Below are 17,423 nucleotides of genomic sequence, written 5' to 3'. Positions count from 1 at the left end.
TTGGCATCGAGAGCAAAGTCTCCATCTTTGCTGATGATACTAAATTGTGTAAGGTAGTAGAATCAGAGCAGGATGTAATTTCTCTTCAGAAGGACTTGGAGAGACTGGAAACGTGGGCAGGTAAATGGCAGCTGAGGTTTAATACAGATAAGTGTAAGGTTATGCATTTGGGATGCAAGAATAAAAAGGCGACTTACAAATTAAATGGAGATATATTGGGGGAATCCTTGATGGAGAAGGATTTAGGAGTGCTTGTAGACAGCAGGCTTAGCAATAGTGCCCAATGTCATGCAGTAGCTGCAAAGGCAAACAAGATCTTATCTTGCATCAAACGGGCAATGGATGGAAGGGAAGTAAACATAATTATGCCCCTTAATAAAGCATTAGTAAGACCACACCTTGAATATGGAGTACAATTTTGGGAAGCACTCCTTAGAAAATACATTATGGAACTAGAGAAAGGGCAGAAAAGACCCACCAAATTAATTAAGGGGATGGATAGTCTGATTTATGAGGAGAGGCTAGCTAAATTAGCTTTGTTTACGTTAGAAAAGAGGCGTGTAAGACTACGCCTATAGTGACGGCGATGGCAACGCGACATCGCGGCACAACAAATGTACTGCCGCCGTCGCGTGCGCTTATAGTAGAAGCGGCGGGATGGCTCGACGGCTTGGTCGCGATCCCTGGAAATCAAGTCAATTTGATTTTTCCAGCGACCGCAGCGTAACGTCACCACCACGTCGCTGGCGACGGCACTACAGCGCAGCCTAAGAGAGTATATGATAACTATATACAAATATATTCGGGGATAGTACAAGGAGCTTTCAAAAGAACTATTCATCCCAGGGACAGTACTAAGGACTCGGGGCCATCCCTTAAGGTTGGAGGAAAGGAGATTTCACCAGAAACAAAGGAAAGGGTCCTTTACAGTAAGGGCAGTTACAATGTGGGATTCATTACCCATGGAGACTGTGATGGCAGATACAATAGATATCTCCAAAAAAGGTTGACATCTTTTTAGAAAGGAAAGGTATACAGGGATATACCAAATAAGTGTACATGGAAAGGATGTTGCTCCAGGGAGTAATCCGATTGCCAATTCTTGGAGTCTGGAAGGAATTTATTTTCAACAATAGACAGGGGTGCCCAATGCTACATCCAGTTGACAAAACATATATGGTAATAAGTGAAAAAGTTTAAATACTTCAATAATAATAATTACTTGGTTATTTAGTTTAATCCTATGGCCAAAGCGTTATAAGCCTGCATACAAAACGTCAAGGTATAACCAAAAATGCAGGTCCTACACTACACTGTGAGCCCTTCCTTTTACCTCTGTATTAGGGGAAAGAGCCATAGTAGGTCCTGTTCTTGCAGCAAAGTGAAAGACCTCCCAAGTTAAAAAGGTGAGGAGGAGTGAGCTCTGGGGGGAGGTGCCACCTACCTCCATACAACTGTTACCAGTCAGAGGGGAAAAATAAATTCCTTCCTGACTCCAAGAATTAACAATCAGATTTCTCCCTGGATCAGCGTCCTTCCCGTGTATAATTATTTGGTATATCCCTGTATACCTTTCCTTTCTAAAAAGATGGCCAACTTTTTTTTGGAACAAATCTATTGTATCTTAAATTCCTTAACACACATTCCCAGCTAGCTCAAACTCCTACACCCACCATATCATGAATATATATGTATGTCAAAAAAGAGTGCTACTGAGCGTGGCAAATGCATACAACAAAAGACAGAGGTGCCCAATGCTACATCCAATTGATTTTTTGGTTATACCTTGATGTTTGGTATGCAGGCTTACGACGCTTTGGCCAAAGGGTTAAACCAAATAACCAAGTAATTATTTATATTATTGAAGTATTTCAACTTTATACTTATTACCATATATGTTTTGTCAATTGGATGTAGCATTGGGCACCCCTGTCTTTTGTTGTATACATTTGCCACGCTCAGTAGCACTCTTTTTTGACATACATATATATTCATGATGTGGTGGGTGTAGGAGTTTGAGCTAGCTGGGAATGTGTGTTAAGGAATTTAAGATACAATAGATTTGTTCAAAAAAAAAGGTTGACATCTTTTTAGAAAGGAAAGGTATACTGCTGCGGCCAAGTTTATTTGAGCATTTGCCCGTTCTTGGCCGCAGCAGTAGCCTGGCGCGCGCCCGAGTGTGACGGGCGCGCGCCGAAGCAGCGGAAGAGCGCCCTCCGATCGGGGCGCTCTCCCTACCGCTGCCGGGTCCGCCGGGTCCCCCGGAACCCCCTGCCGCCGTCCCGCAGATCGCGGGACACCAGGGCTCCCTCGGGGAGCCCTGGACGCGCGTGCAGGGGGCGCAGGCTCCCGAAGACGCGTGACCGCGCGTCTATGACGCGCGGCACGCCGAGGGGCGGCCACTAGCAAGCCGGGAAATCTCCCGGCTTGCGGTACCGACCACACTGCAATAAAGTGTGTCGGTACTGTACAGGGATATACCAAATAAGTATACATGGGAAAGACGCTGATCCAGGGAGAAATCTGATTGCCAATTCTTGGAGTCAGGAAGGAATTTATTTTTCCCCTTATGAGATATCATTGGATGATATGACTCTGGGGTTTTTTGTTTGCCTTCCTCTGGATCAATAAGTAAGTATAGATATAGGATAAAGTATCTGTTGTCTAAATTTAGCATAGGTTGAACTTGATTGACGTACATCTTATTTCAACCTCATCTACTATGTAACTGTGTAACTATGTAATATGGATGGTGGTTCCCATTACCCAAACCTCTTCTCCAGACCTCAGGCCACTCGGGGTTTAGGAATAACCCATACATTTGTGCACACAGGTGAACACACATAATAGGCACATGAATTAGATATGGATAGGGTTACCCCAAAACCTGGTCTGGCTCGGGGCCTAGAGGCAACCTGTGCCGGAGCTGAAGTTCTCCTCGTTCACTTCAAGACCCTCCATTCTCCTTTTCTTCCTTACATCTCGGATCCAATGTCCTGCTTTTCCAATTTCTGCTTGTACAGCTCGGCTGAAAACGTTTTCATTTCTACCGCACTCAACGCCACTCCCCCCCCTCTTACCTCAAACATCCTTCTCTCACTGTCCCCTCTATCGTGACCCCCCTTTTATCAGCCTCTGCCACACTCCATTACTCCTCATTTTCAAGTCCCCTTCCGAATCCATACTCTTCCAGTGAAGAATTTCCAAAGCTTGGACACCTTGCTCACTTCATCAGTCCAAACGCACTTACTTATCCTCTTAACCACGCACCATAAACTCCATGTACTTACGTTTATTCCAACGCTCTTTACAAGTTCACTTTCATCCCCCACATTGTATAATCAAACACTGGCTTTGCTGTACAAACCCTGCAATGCAGCAGGACAGCATATCTACGTACACGATGGATTGGAAGCTAAAGGCCATGTTTGCTAAACAGTGCAGTTACGTACAGTAAGACACATGCCAACACTGGAATACAACACAACCGTATTCACTGGCATGGGCGATAAGGTGTCTTCCGTTGCCGGAAGCCGGGAGATGTTTTTGACATAGCAATGCTATCCTGGAACATAACCAGAGCCAAATAATGGCGTCACATTTAGCAAAGGAAGAAAGGCCTGCGTTTTTTATGGGATTTACTTTCTTTACTCCATATTTCTCATCCATGTTGGTTTTTATTATTGTAAGGCGATTAAGCCACGTAAAAATGTGGCACACCTTTTGCCGATCATCTACTGTATGCCACATTTAGAACATCTTCCTTCGCACATAATGTATATGGGGCTAATATTAGTGTCCTACGCTACTGTAGATATTTTGTTTCTGCTTTTAACGCCACCATAGTTCTTGCGGTTACAAATGACGTTTTTTTTTGCCACTTTTTGACGCAAGCTCTGCAATGGCGCAATAAATAGCATTGACATCTTCGCACCTGTCGGTGTTTGGATGCTGTGACACGGAAAGTACACGCAGCGCATTCTGCGTGTATTTAACATGATCTGGACACGCTTTCCCTATTGATAAATAGAAACCGTGGTATGGTTTTTGTGTGTCTGATTTTGCATCCAGGAGACTTTAGTGATTAGACCCCTAACTGTGCTCATTTTCCTGCCATTACCCAGAATTCTCCTCTGTCGCTTGGTCAATGTCTGGCGTGTAACAATTCGGTGATACAGGTTTTGGGGGACGTTGGGAGAATTATGCGTTTCAAACGTTTTGTGTACTTTTTACTAGGCATGGATTTGTGTCCCTTCTTACCCAGCATAATCTGATTGTTTCTGTTTCTCCCACACAGAAAGTAATTGCTTTTCTGTCTCAGGATGTATATATAATGAAACATTTAAAAGAAGAATTGAGACAGGGACAAGTAAAGTGTTGCATATTTCTGGGAGTACTCTGCCTTCCCTTTCTCTGTCTCAAACATTATTTGGGTGGGATTGCACCATTAAATGATGTGATAGGAGCACTTCCTGACCCTTACAAACCCCCCACATACCCCACTCAAACCTTCATCAGTCTCCACTGACTAGCCAATTTCCTTTGCAGGCTCAATTCTTACCTCATCGGAGTTCACAAACCATTTCAGAACCACAGCACAGAGCTGTGGGGCCAACACACCCCTTAGCCTCACCCAGTCCCATGAAACCTTCCCCTTGACATAAACCCGTTCTATGTCATTAACCACTTTCTGCTGGGACGGAGTGCCAAGTTTAAATCTGCCATACTCTGTGCTCTTCTGGAGAGAATGGGGTTAACGTCCAGCTTTTCCCAAGGGCCGTAATTGGGAGGAAATGACAGCCCATTAAGGTTTCTGTTCTTTGGGTCGCTTCCAGCTATAATTGTTTCACCTCCAGACCTTTTTTTTTCTTTTCCTTCATGTCAAGTATTTCAGGCACTGGCACAGTCCTCTGCTGGGAGTGGCGAGAGCTGAGGACATCCTGTACCGGCCTCTCAAAGGGATAAAGGACCTCTTCAAACCTGGCTCTCAGGACAGGCAAACTGCTCTCCTCTGATCTCCAGGGCAGCCCCCCTCCCATTCTGTGCACAGAGGGCCTATCCCAGGGGTGGGCAACTCCAGTCCTAAAGGGCCACCCAGCAGATCAGGTTTGCAGGATGTCCCTGCTTCAGCACAGGTGGCTCAATCAGTGGCTCCGTCATTGACCAACGCCTATCCTCAAGGGCCACCCAGCAGATCAGGTTTGCAGGATATCCCTGCTTCAGCACAGGTGGCCCAATCAGTGGCTCTGTCATTGACCAACGCCTATCCTCAAGGGCCACCCAGCAGATCAGGTTTGCAGGATATCCCTGCTTCAGCACAGGTGGCCCAATCAGTGGCTCCGTCATTGACCAACTCCTATCCTCAAGGGCCACCCAGCAGATCAGGTTTGCAGGATATCCCTGCTTCAGCACAGGTGGCCCAATCAGTGGCTCAGTCGTAGACCAGCCCTGGTCTAACCTGAGGAGAAAGCAGATTATCGCACATCAATGGGAAGTCTCAATGTCCCACTGGGGACAGAGCGGCACATAATGCAAGAAACTTGTTACAGTGTGTGCAAATTATTACACCAACACACTCTCAAACTCCACCTATGTAGCAGCCACGGTTCCTGCTCTGTATGTCCCGTACTTAGCAAGACCAGCTGCACCTGCAGTACCTGCTTGTGCCAGTGGAAGCTGCTGAGATAAGGATGGCTGATCTAATACTGAGCGACGAGTTAGGGGCAATTGACCCTCACTTGTATTGTGAGTGAGTATACAGTAAGTATCTACAACATAATATTATCATTCATTTTGTTTTTTTGTAAAGCGCCAACATTATTCCACAGCGCGGTACAGAGGGATGTATTGTATCTTTATTTGTATAGCACCTTTAATGTACATAGCGCGTCACAGCAGTAATTCACGTGGTAATCATATAAATAACAAATAGATATAAATAACAGGTCATGGGAATAAGTGCTTCAGACAAACGTAACATTTAGGAAGAGGAGTCCCTGCTCCGAGGAGCTTACAATCTAATTGGTATGTAGGAGGAACGTACAGAAACAGTAGGAGGGAGTTCTGGTAAGTGCTTCTGCAGGGGGCCAAGCTTTATGTATCGTGTCTAGTAATATATACGGTGCTACTCATGCTTCTTTAAGCAAGTGTGTCTTAAGGTGGGTCTTAAAGGTGGATAGAGTGGGTGCTAGTCGGATATCGAGAGGAAGGGCATTCCAGAGGTGTGGGGCAGTCAGTGAGAAAGGTTTAAGGCGGGAGAGGGCTTTAGATACAAAGGGGGTAGAGAGAAGACATCCTTGAGCAGAACGCAAGAATCGGGATGGTGCATAGCGATAAATTAGGGCTGAGATGTAAGGCGAAGGAGAGGAGGGTATAGTGAGATATTTGGGTGAGACGTAAGGAGGGACAGAAGAGTGTAAAGCTTTAAAAGTGAGGAGGAGAATTGCATGTGTGATACGGGATTTGATAGGAAGCCAGGAGAGCAATTTCAGCAGGGGAGGCGCTGAGACAGATTTAGGAAAGAGTAGAGTGATTCTGGCAGCAGCGTTTAGGATAGATTGTAGGGGAGACAGGTGAGTGGCAGGAAGGCCGGACAGCAGGAGGTTACAGTAGTCGAGACGGGAGAGAATGAGGGCCTAAGTCAGAGTATTAGCAGTGGAGCAACAGAGGAAAGGGCGAATCTTTGTAATATTGCGGAGGAAAAAGCGACAGGTTTTAGAGACATTTTGAATGTGAGAGGAGAATGTGAGAGAGGAGCCAAGTGTGACCCCTAGGCAGTGTGCTTGGGCTACTGGGTGAATGATGGTACTTCCAACAGTAATGTGGAAGGAGGTAGTAGGGCCAGGTTTGGGAGGAAGTATGAGGAGCTCTGTTTTTGTCATATTAAGTTTAAGTCGGCGGAGGGCCATCCAGGATGATATCGCAGAGAGGCATTCTGTGACTTTGGTCTGTACAGCAGGTGTAAAGTCAGGGGTTGAAAAGTACATTTGTGTGTCGTCAGCATAGAGGTGATATTTAAACCCAAGGGACGTGATTAGGTCACTTAGAGAGAGTGTGTACAGAGAAAAGAGAAGAGGTCCCAGGACAGAGCCCTGCGGCACATCCACAGAGAGATCTATGGAGGAGGAGAAGGTGTTAGCAGAAGAGACACTGAAAGTACGATGGGAGAGGTAAGAGGTGATCCAGGATAGAGCTTTGTTACGAATACCAAGAGTATGGAGAATGTGAAGGAGAAGAGGGTGGTCCACTGTGTCAAATGCTGCAGAGAGGTCGAGTAATATGAGCAGAGTGTAATGACCTCTGTCTTTGCCAAAATTAGAGAGAAAGGTATGTTATCACCCTCTCTCTAGCTAGAAGCCATCAATCACTGGGAACCTCTGTCTTTGGCAGCATGTAGCTCATTAGTTATTTATGTGAGGGCTGTTTCAGTCGAGTGAGCAGTGCGGAAGCCAGATTGTAGAGGGTCTAGGAGAGAATGGGCGTTGAGAAAGTGGAGCAAGTGAGAGAAAACAAGACGTTCAAGGAGTTTGGAGGCAAAAGGCAGGAGGGAGACCGGTCGATAGTTAGAAAGACAGGTAGGGTCAAGCTTGCTGTTTTTGAGTAATGGTATAACTGTTGCATGTTTGAAGGAGGAGGGAAAGGTACCAGAATAGAGTGAGGTGTTAAATATGTGTGTGAGCGTAGGGGTTATAGTAGGAACAAGATGTTTTAGGAGATGGGAAGGAATGGGGTCAAGAGGGCAAGTGGTAGGAGAAGAGGAGATCAGTAGTGATACATCCTCCTCTGTGACAGTGGAAAAAGAGTCAAGGAAGGCAGGAGGAAAGTTAGGAAGCGGTGTACGATTTGAGGAGGAAACAGAGGGGATGTTCTGATTAATGGATTCCACCTTTTCCTTGAAGTAGTCAGCAAAGTACTGAGGTGAGATGGAGGAAGAAGAGGCAGCTAGGGGGGGTTTGAGTAGAGAGTCAAAGACAGAAAAGAGTCGGCGTGGGTTAGACGTGAGCGTGTTGATTAGTGAAGAAAAGTAGGTTTGTTTAGCCTGAGAGAGGGCAGAGTTGAAACAGGATAGCATAAATTTGTAGTGAAGGAAGTCTGAGAGAGTGTGAGATTTCCTCCAGAGGCGTTCAGAGGAACGAGTGCAGGAACGCAGCATGCGCGTGTGGGAATTTAGCCAGGGTCTGCGGTTAGAAAGGCGAGGACGGCAGAGAGAAAGCGGGGCATATAGATCAAGAGAGGAGGATAATGTCAATTACTTAAACAGAATGACATAGAAATAAGGACAAACAAGCGCAGACAGATACAGAAAGTAATGAGAGCCCTGAAACGGAGAGCCTCAGGGTGGGGTGTGCCTCACGCTGGGGTGTGTCCGGGTGGGGTGTGCCTCCGGGCGGTTTGTGCCTCCGGGCGGTGTGTGCCTCGGAGCGGGGTGTGCCTCGGGGCGGGGTGTGACTCGGGGCGGGGTGTGCCTCAGGGCGGGGTGTGCCTCAGGGCGGGGTGTGACTCAGGGTGGGGTGTGCCTCAGGGTGGGGTGTGCCTCAGGGTCGGGTGTGCTTCAGGGTGGGGTATGCCTCAGGGCGGGGTATGACTCGGTGGGGTTTGACTCAGGCGGGGTGTGCCTCAGGGTGGGCTGTGCTTCAGGATGGCGTGTGCTTCAAGGTGGGGTGTGCCTCAGGGTGGGGTATGCCTCAGGGTGGGGTGTGCTTCAGGGTGGCGTGTGCTTCAAGGTGGGGTGTGCCTCAGGGTGGGGTATGCCTCAGGGTGGGGTATGGTTCAGGTGCACAGCGGGATCTATTAAAGTTTGGGGGGTGGATGCTAGGGGGTGTTAGGTAGCAGGGAGTTTGGTTCAGCCACACAGCTGCTCCCTGTAGGGTTGGGGGCTGGTAATATTTGTGTGCATTAATTGTTACAGAGCTTCATTCGGTGTCACTTGCTTTGAAGCTCTGTCATTTCACACCGATGTTGCAAATAAAGGAGCTAATGAAATCTGTCCCAAATTAGCGCATGTCAAGTCTATTTTCAATTGTGCTTGTGTGCGTCAGTGTGCGGGCTTATATGCACCTGTGTATGTGCCTGTGTGTGTCTGTGTCTGTGCCTACGCTTGTGTGCATGGCTGTGTGTGCGCGCACCTGTGTGTGTGTGTGTGAGCGCATGTGTGTGTGCACCTGTGCCCACTCGCCTGGGTATGACTGTTTCAGCGCCTGTGCCCATGCCTGTGTATGACTGTGTGTGTGCGCACCTGTGTCAGCGCCTGTTTGTGTGAGCCTGTGTATGCCCATGCCTGTGAGCATGGCTGTGTGTGTGTGCCCCTGTGCCCACGCCTGTACCCGTGTATGCCTGTGTCTGTGCCCACGCCTGTGCCCGTGCCTGTGTATGCCTGTGTCAGCGCCTGTGCCCGTGCTCATGGCTGTGTGTGCGTGTGCCCACGCCAGTGCCTGTGCCTGTTTATGCCTGTGCCCATGCCTCTGTACATGGCTGTGTGTGCACGCCTGTGCCCATGCATGCCAGTGTCTGTGCCCATGCCTGTGTGCTGCCTGTGCCTGTGTGCATGGCTGTGTGTGCATGGCGGTGTGTGCCCCTGCATGCCTGTGTCTGCCCACACCTGTGTGCTGCCTGTGCCTGTGTGCATGGCTGTGTGTGCCCCTGCATGCCTGTGTCTGTGCCCATGCCTGTGTGCTGCCTGTGCCTGTGTGCATGGCTGTGTGTGCCCCTGCATGCCTGTGTCTGCCCATGCCTGTGTGCTGCCTGTGCCTGTTTGCATGCCTGTGTCTGTGCCCATGCCTGTGTGCTGCCTGTGCCTGTGTGCATGGCTGTGTGCTGCCTGTGCCTGTGTGCATGGCTGTGTGTGCCCCTGCATTCCTGTGTCTGTGCCCACGCCTGTGCCTGTGTATGACTGTCAGCGCCTGTGCTCATGCCTGTGCTCATGCCTGTGCTCATGCCTGTGCTCATGCCTGTGCTCATGCCTGTGCTCATGCCTGTGTGTGCGCGCGCCTGTGCCCACGCCCGTTCATGCCCGTGCCTGTGTGTTCACGCCTTTACGCACTCCTGTGTGCACCTGTATTCAACATGACGCAATGCAGAAAAAATTATTGAAAACATTAAATGACACGTGGTCTGTATGAAGTGTTCTTATAGACCAGAGGTGTGCAAACTGGGGGGGCAACCCCCTGGGGGGGGGGCGCAAGATTGTTTAGGGGGAGGCGCAGGCAGCGGGTGCGATTTTGCAGAGAAGCAGAGAGAAAGGCAGTGTCACCCTGTCCAGCCCGCAGACCAGGCCAGTCCCCTGTACTGAGGTGGGATGTAGAGTATATGCACCGACAGCAGAGGGGGCGAGTCCGGGATGTGGCGTAGTAGCGTGGCCAGGCCTGGATGTAGATAAAGAATGGTCAAGTACTTGCCGAGTCCGAGGATATAGAAAGTTCCGTAGTCAAAATCAGTAGCAGAGTCCGGGGGTCTTAGAGGTTAGAGTAGTCTGTAGGAAAGCCGAGTTCAGGGGCCAGAGGGGGTATTCAGATGAGCCGGGTCAGTAGCTGTAAGGAATAAACACAAGAGAGCACAACACAGGTTCCAGGCAACACAGGAAGCAAGGAGCTATGGAGAGCAAGGAAGTGAAGGCAACACAGGATATTTAAAGCGGCAGTGAACAATCCGGACGAGGGGCATGGCGGGGGCGTATCGAGGAGCTGCTCGTGAGTGGCTGAGAAACCAGGAAGTAGTGGAGCACAGCTGAGTGTCTGTAACACCAGTGCCAGAATCCAAATGGCGGCGGCAGAGTTCAAGGTATGCACTGGGCGGCAGGCATGGGTAGCAACGGGGGGCAGGGGCAGCAGCCGCTGCAGTATTGGTAGTGGGTAAGGAGGGGTCACGCCGCAAGGGACGTGGCCCCTGATTCCTTACAGTACCCCCCCCCCCCTTTCAGGATCGACCTCAGGACGATCCATCCAAGGCTTCTGTGGAAATTTCTTGTGGAAGCGATTGAGTAGAGCTGGAACATGAATGTCTTCCCTTGATATCCAGGAACGCTCTTCTGGACCATAGCCCTTCCCATGTACAAGGAACTGTACTTTTCCCCTGGATATATGGGAATCCACAATGGACTGTACCTTGAATTCAGAGTGTCCTTGGACCGTAACAGGGTTGGGTTTATGGGCTTTTGCACGGAAGCGATTGCTCTGAACGAAAGGCTTCAGCAGGGATACATGGAATGCATTGGGAATGTTCATGGATGAAGGCAACTGTAAGAGGAACGTGACAGGATTGATTTGTTCCTGAATCAAGAAAGGCCCCAAAAACCTAGGCGCCAATTTCGAGTAGGAGTCTTCAGTCTTATATTCTTTGCTGAAAGCCAGACTCGGTCCCCTGGCTTGTAATTGGGAGCCTGTTGACGACGACGATCTGCTTGAGATTTGAACTGCCCTAAGGAGTGCGGATTGGATCTTGATCCATGAGTTCTGTAACGTGGTTACCCGTTCATCGGCTGTTGGCACTCCTGAGGGAGTGTTGGAGATTGGAAGCCGACATGGATGAAAGCCGTAATTCATGAAAAACGGAGATTCTTGCGTAGATTCATTACGGAGAGAATTGGAAGCATATTCCGCCCATGGTAACAGATCAACCCAATTATCTTGGGTATCAGAAATAAAGCATCGTAGATACTGTTCAAGTCTTTGATTAAGTCTCTCAGTGTGCCCATTAGTTTTGGGATGATAGCCTGAAGAGAAGGATAAGGCCATACCAAGCCTCTTGGAGAAAGCACGCCAAAACCTTGATATGAATTGCGATCCTCGGTCAGAAACTATGGACGTAGGGATCCCGTGGATACGAAACACTTCTTTGGTAAAAATATCTGCCAGGGTGGGAGAGGAGTGAAGACCCTTGAGGGGAACAAAATGTGCCCGTTTCGAAAATTGGTCTACTATGACCAAAATGGTAGTCATACCTCTTGAGGGCGGAAGATCTACAATAAATCCATTGAAATATGTGACCATGGACGCTCAGGTACTGGAAGAGGGATGAGTAACCCGGAAGGCTTTTGATGAAGAGCCTTGTTACAGTATGTGCACAAACTGGTCAAGCGCGTGTAAATTCATGAATGAGTTTTGCATATTAGGCCACCAAAAGGTGCGCTTAATGAGATCCAAAGTTCTCTTGAAGCCGGGATGGCCGGCTGACCGGACGGAGTGACCCCATTCCAAGATCTTCTAAGGAAACTTGGGGGCGGCATAAAGAGTTCCTTCCGGTACCTCTAGACCACTCGGAATCTGTGACTGGGCGTCTACGATCTTTTTCAAGAATATCAAAAGAGTTGGCGGAGTCTAAGCATTTCGAAGGTACAATTGTTTCTGGGATTTCTTTGGATTTTTCCTCAGGGGAAAATTGTCTGGACAAGGCATCAGCTTTTATGTTCTTCGTGCCGGGGATGTACGACAGAGTATAATTAAATCTTGAAAAAAAAGTGCCCAGCGGGCATGACGAGATCCTAGACGACGTGCACTTTCGATATAGAAAAGATTCTTATGATCTGTCAAAATAGCAATTGGTTCGCGGGAGCCTTCCAGGAGGTGTCACCACTCCTGTAAAGCCATCTTGATGGCCAGGAGTTCTCTATTGCCGACATCATAGTTCTTTTCGGCAGGGGAGAATTTTTTCGAAAAAAATCCACATGGGTGCAATTTATCTTGAGGGGAGAGTCTCTGGGAGAGAATGGCACCCGCACCACAATCGGAGGCGTCCACTTCTAACGTAAACGGAAGATTAGTATCGTAATGACGAAGGATGGGTGCCGAAACAAAAGCTTGCTTCAAGGTTTCAAAGGCGGAGACGGCCTCCGGAGGCCACACAGATGGGTCGACTCCCTTCTTAGTAAGCGCAGTGATGGGAGCCACAGTGGTAGAAAAATTCCGGATGAATTTCCTATAGTAATTTGAAAAGCCCAAAAAACGCTGAATGGCCTTAAGAGAATTGGGCAGGGGCCAATCCAAAACAGCCTTAAGTTTTTCTGAGTCCATCGAAAATCCTTTATCCGAAATGATATAGCCTAAGAAGGCGGTAGAAGATTGATGAAAAAGGCATTTCTCGAGCTTTGCGTAGAGATTATTGACACGGAGATGAGAGAGGACAAATCTAGTATGCTGGACATGATCTTGAAGATTCCCAGAAAAAATTAGAATGTCGTCAAGGTAAATAATTACGAAGGAATTGAGGACATCGCAGAAGACATCATTCATAAAATCCTGAAAGACAGCAGGAGCATTGCATAAACCAAATGGCATCACGAGATACTCGTAGTGTCCGCTTCTTGTATTGAGGCGGTTTTCCATCCATCGCCTTCTCGAATACGTATGAGGCTGTAGGCTCCTCTGAGGTCCAGCTTGGAAAAAAATTTGGCCCCTTGAAGCCTATCAAACAGTTCCGAAATCAGAGGCAGGGGATACCGATTTTTGACAGTAATGAGATTGAGGCCCCGGTAGTCAATGCATGGTCTCAGGGATCCATCCTTTTCCTTCACAAAAATGAAACCGGCACCGGCAGGAGGCGAAGAGTTGCGAATGAATCCCTTCTCAAGATTCTCTTTGATGTAGGTTGCCATGGCTTCAGCCTCTGGGAGAGACAAGGGATAGCACTTAGACTTTGGCAGGACGGCACCAGGGACCAGATCAATGGGACAATCATAGGGTCTATGAGGAGGCAGGACCTCTGACTGAGACTTACTGAAAACATCGAAGAAATCAGCATATACTTCGGGAAGAGTGGAGTTGCTATCAGAAGGCGTTTCCATTCCCGCGATAACTGTGGCAGGAGCTATGACCGGCGAGGATGAGGCATCTGACTCTGGCTCCCATTGAATCGGTTTGCAGTCCCTCCAATCTATGCGTGGGTTGTGATGCTGTAACCACGGTAACCCTAGGATAACTGAAACATCAGGAGAGTGTATTACGTGTGTGTGTGTCTGTGTCTCTATCTCTGTGTGTGTCTATCTCTGTGTGTTTGTGTGTGTGTGTTTGTGTGTCTCTGTCCCAAACCTACCTACCATTCGCAGCCCCTCCAAGGCCCCCCGCTGTCTGTCTGCATGACCCCCTCCATGGGCTCTCAGCAGCTCCCCCCACCTGCTTTGGGAAGGCCCCTCTGCTGTCTGAAGATCCCTCCTTGAACCTTCAGACTCCAGTCCTCAAGCTTATCTCCCCCTGGCTCCTAGTCCTGTACACCTTGCATTCCTCAGCCCATGCCTTTACCAAGGGAACAGGCTTCTGGGGTCTTGCCCGAATTGTACTCACAGGTGAAGCGCCTCCATCTTGTGCAGCTTCCAGTGGTGTGGAGTGAAGTCTCTGCAAAAGATCACGTCCCCCTCCTCCCAATAGACTTCACTCTCAGGCAGGAGGTATTATATAAAAGGTCAGGATGCTTTATTTGATCTTCCTGATTCAGCAGCCACAGCAGTTGAAGGTGCCCACCCTCAGGATGTCCCTGAACACACTCCCAGCCAAGGGCACAAAGAGTGGTTCTAGCTCTTCCCCTATCCCCTGGTGGGAAAGGAGGTATAGGTTTACCCCACGCTCCCCAGAGGGAGGGCCTCAAGACTGACAGTTGGTACGGGTAACCTTGCCCCTCTCGCGGTAGGGACAGACGGACTAAATCAGGAAGTACCATGTAGTAAGTAGCTCCAGTAAGCACCACCCCTTTCTTTCTAATTGGACAGAGAGCCTGACGACACTACCGTCACTGACTCACTGCACAGCATGTGTGGGAAAACCCATAATTGCTCCTGGCAAACCTGCCCTTACCAGGTATCACTGCCAGGAGGAGGACAGACCTATAGCCCCAAAACTACCCAGGGCTACATCTGTATGATAATTCTGCATATACGTACAGATTCTGTTGCGCAATCATTCGTAGGTGGGGTGGAAATCTGTGGGCACGTCGTGCATCGGGGCACCGCAGTGAGATGTTTCCCCGCGGCTTCTGCCTCACTTAGAACACGCTGCATTGAGCCACCTGTGCTGAAGCAGGGATACCCTGAAAACCTGACCTGTTGGTGTAATTATGGACTGGACTTGGCCAGTCGTTGACTGAACCACTGATTGAGCCACCAGCACTGGAGTAGGGACACCCTGAAAACCTGACCTGTTGGTTGCCCTTGACGACTAGAGTTGGCCTCCCCAGCATCAATGCATTTGGTGCAAGACTAGTTTGGGGTCACCAAGGAGTGGGTGGCATGTCACGTATGGCAGGGGTGCGCAAACTGGGGCGTGCAAGATTTTCTAGGGGGCGCGGCGGTTACAGAAGCGCCGCGCTCTTCCCCAAGGCATTTAAATGAAATGCCGGGGGAGGCGTGAGGCCTCGGCAACCGAACTTGCCGGGACGTCAGCGACGTCATTTGATGCCGGATCCTGGGAGGGGGGGGGGGCTGCCAGGCAGGGGGACGCAGCTCACGAACTTTGCGCACCCCTGGCGTACGGTACACCTGTGAGTTTGGGACCTGTATATTGGACAAGGGTTAATACCCACAGCTAACTAGCGGAGTCACTGTTCTCCACGCACGGACCCTCAAATGAATATCTCCCCTCAATCCATCCCATTATTCCATCCGTCACGTGACTTGGATACTGTATGCAACAGCGATTTCTACTTAAAGCATCACATAGTAATGCAGTACGGGAATTCTAACAGGATTGTGATAGACTTACTGTAAGAATATCCTAAATACAAAGGGAACCCAAGGATCAAATGGGGTCTGCCGTTCTACAGCAGATAGGGACGTGGGCAGCGGGAAGTTCTGTCTTCCTGTAACTTCCCTCCATGTGTCTGCCTAATGATAGCTTAGTAAGAACGGAACAAAGGACAAAGCAACAACGACCATTCACCTGCAGCTGTGAGGACAGACTGATCATAAAAAGGGATGACTTCAAAATTGCTGAGAACTCCGGCGGTCCAGCACTGTGTCCCCACCCTGCCGGGCAGAGCCTGGGTAATTAGCACTAATCACCTGGGTGCTAGCTGGGTCCAGCACTGTGTCCCCACCCTGCCGGGCAGAGCCTGGGTAATTAGCACTAATCACCTGGGTGCTAGCTGGGACTATATTACAATAACGAGCGACTAGATCCCCTACTAAAGAGAAGCAGACCACGGTCCCATATCCCATACAGTGTGTCAATGTAGGACTCTGTGCTGATGCCCTTCTACCGGGGGTCAAAGAGGGCTTTACTGCATCAAAGTAATGATTCAACTCCACATCATTTGTTCAGCATGAAAATGGGAAATGTTTACAAATAATGACACGTCTATACTTGCCTATTTTTTTTAAGTATAGCCATGCATAATAATGGTATATTGCTTTCCTCTCTGTTGGCAGTAAGTCCTGGTAAGAACAGGTATGCCAGCAGTAGCTATGGAGGTTTTCCCTCACACCCTGGTGATGTGCCCTATGTATGAAGAGGAGTGGCTGTATGCTCTGAGTCCCTGGATAGTGACATCAGGGATGCGCCTGCCTCCTGAAGTATATAAGGCACAACACAGTTAGTTACCGGAGGTTCTAGCAGTGTTCCAGCAGCTGGGGAAAGCTGTTAGGAAGTTGTATTGCCTGCATAAGGGATTGTAGGAACACTTTATGACCCTAGTGACGTAACTAGAGGTCCAGGTTGACAAATCAGCCTGTCTAAGCCACTCTGTGTCCAGGGACCTGGCGCAGAGCGGATCTCCCTAGGAGAAGAGGGGATCCCACTTCAATTAAGGAGGGCGTACCTGGCGAAGGGACAGCACGGAGAGATGTGCGGCTAGAGCCGGCAGCTGCATGGGGCAGTCTGCTACATCACCGTCTACAATAAAGATGACCTTGTTAACGATACCCCCACTGTGTGAGTGTGAAGTTACTCCGCAGTGGATGGCACCACCAAGAAGGAGTTCCTCACCAGTACCATCTCCCTGCGGAAGCACAGATCCTGATGAGGTGGAGGCGCTGCACATGATGTAAGTTGAACTCGCACCCACTACCTCAGCTACCTGTTCTGTTGGATATCCCTTAATAACATCAAGCGGGAGACTCAGGAGTTCTGTTGCCTACAGGTGCACCACCACACACACACGTAATGGGAGTTGGTTATTAAAGTACCCGGGCCAATGTGAGATTGGGGGGGGGGATAAACCCGTTACATTTGGAGGCGCTGCTGAGAGACTTAGACCTGGGGTGCCCTATTCCACAAACGTTCTAGAATGTCTACCGCATTCCCGTGCCTGTCGCGCTCAGAAGTATATGAGTGGGCTACGAGGCTGGAAGTGCCACCCGCACACACTCTGGCGGTGTGCGGCGTCCCTATAGACATCCCATGTATGGCCATCCGAGTGGCTCTGCGCCAACATTCTTATCTCCGGGGTAAAAACGCCCTAGCCTTGGTGGATCAATGCACAGAGACCAAAGGGCACTATTCAGTGCT

This window comes from Ascaphus truei, chromosome 4, assembly GCF_040206685.1.
Source record: "Ascaphus truei isolate aAscTru1 chromosome 4, aAscTru1.hap1, whole genome shotgun sequence".
NCBI lineage: Eukaryota > Metazoa > Chordata > Amphibia > Anura > Ascaphidae > Ascaphus > Ascaphus truei.
The sequence above is the reverse complement of the archived record's forward strand: the minus strand, read 5'-3'. Positions refer to the sequence as shown.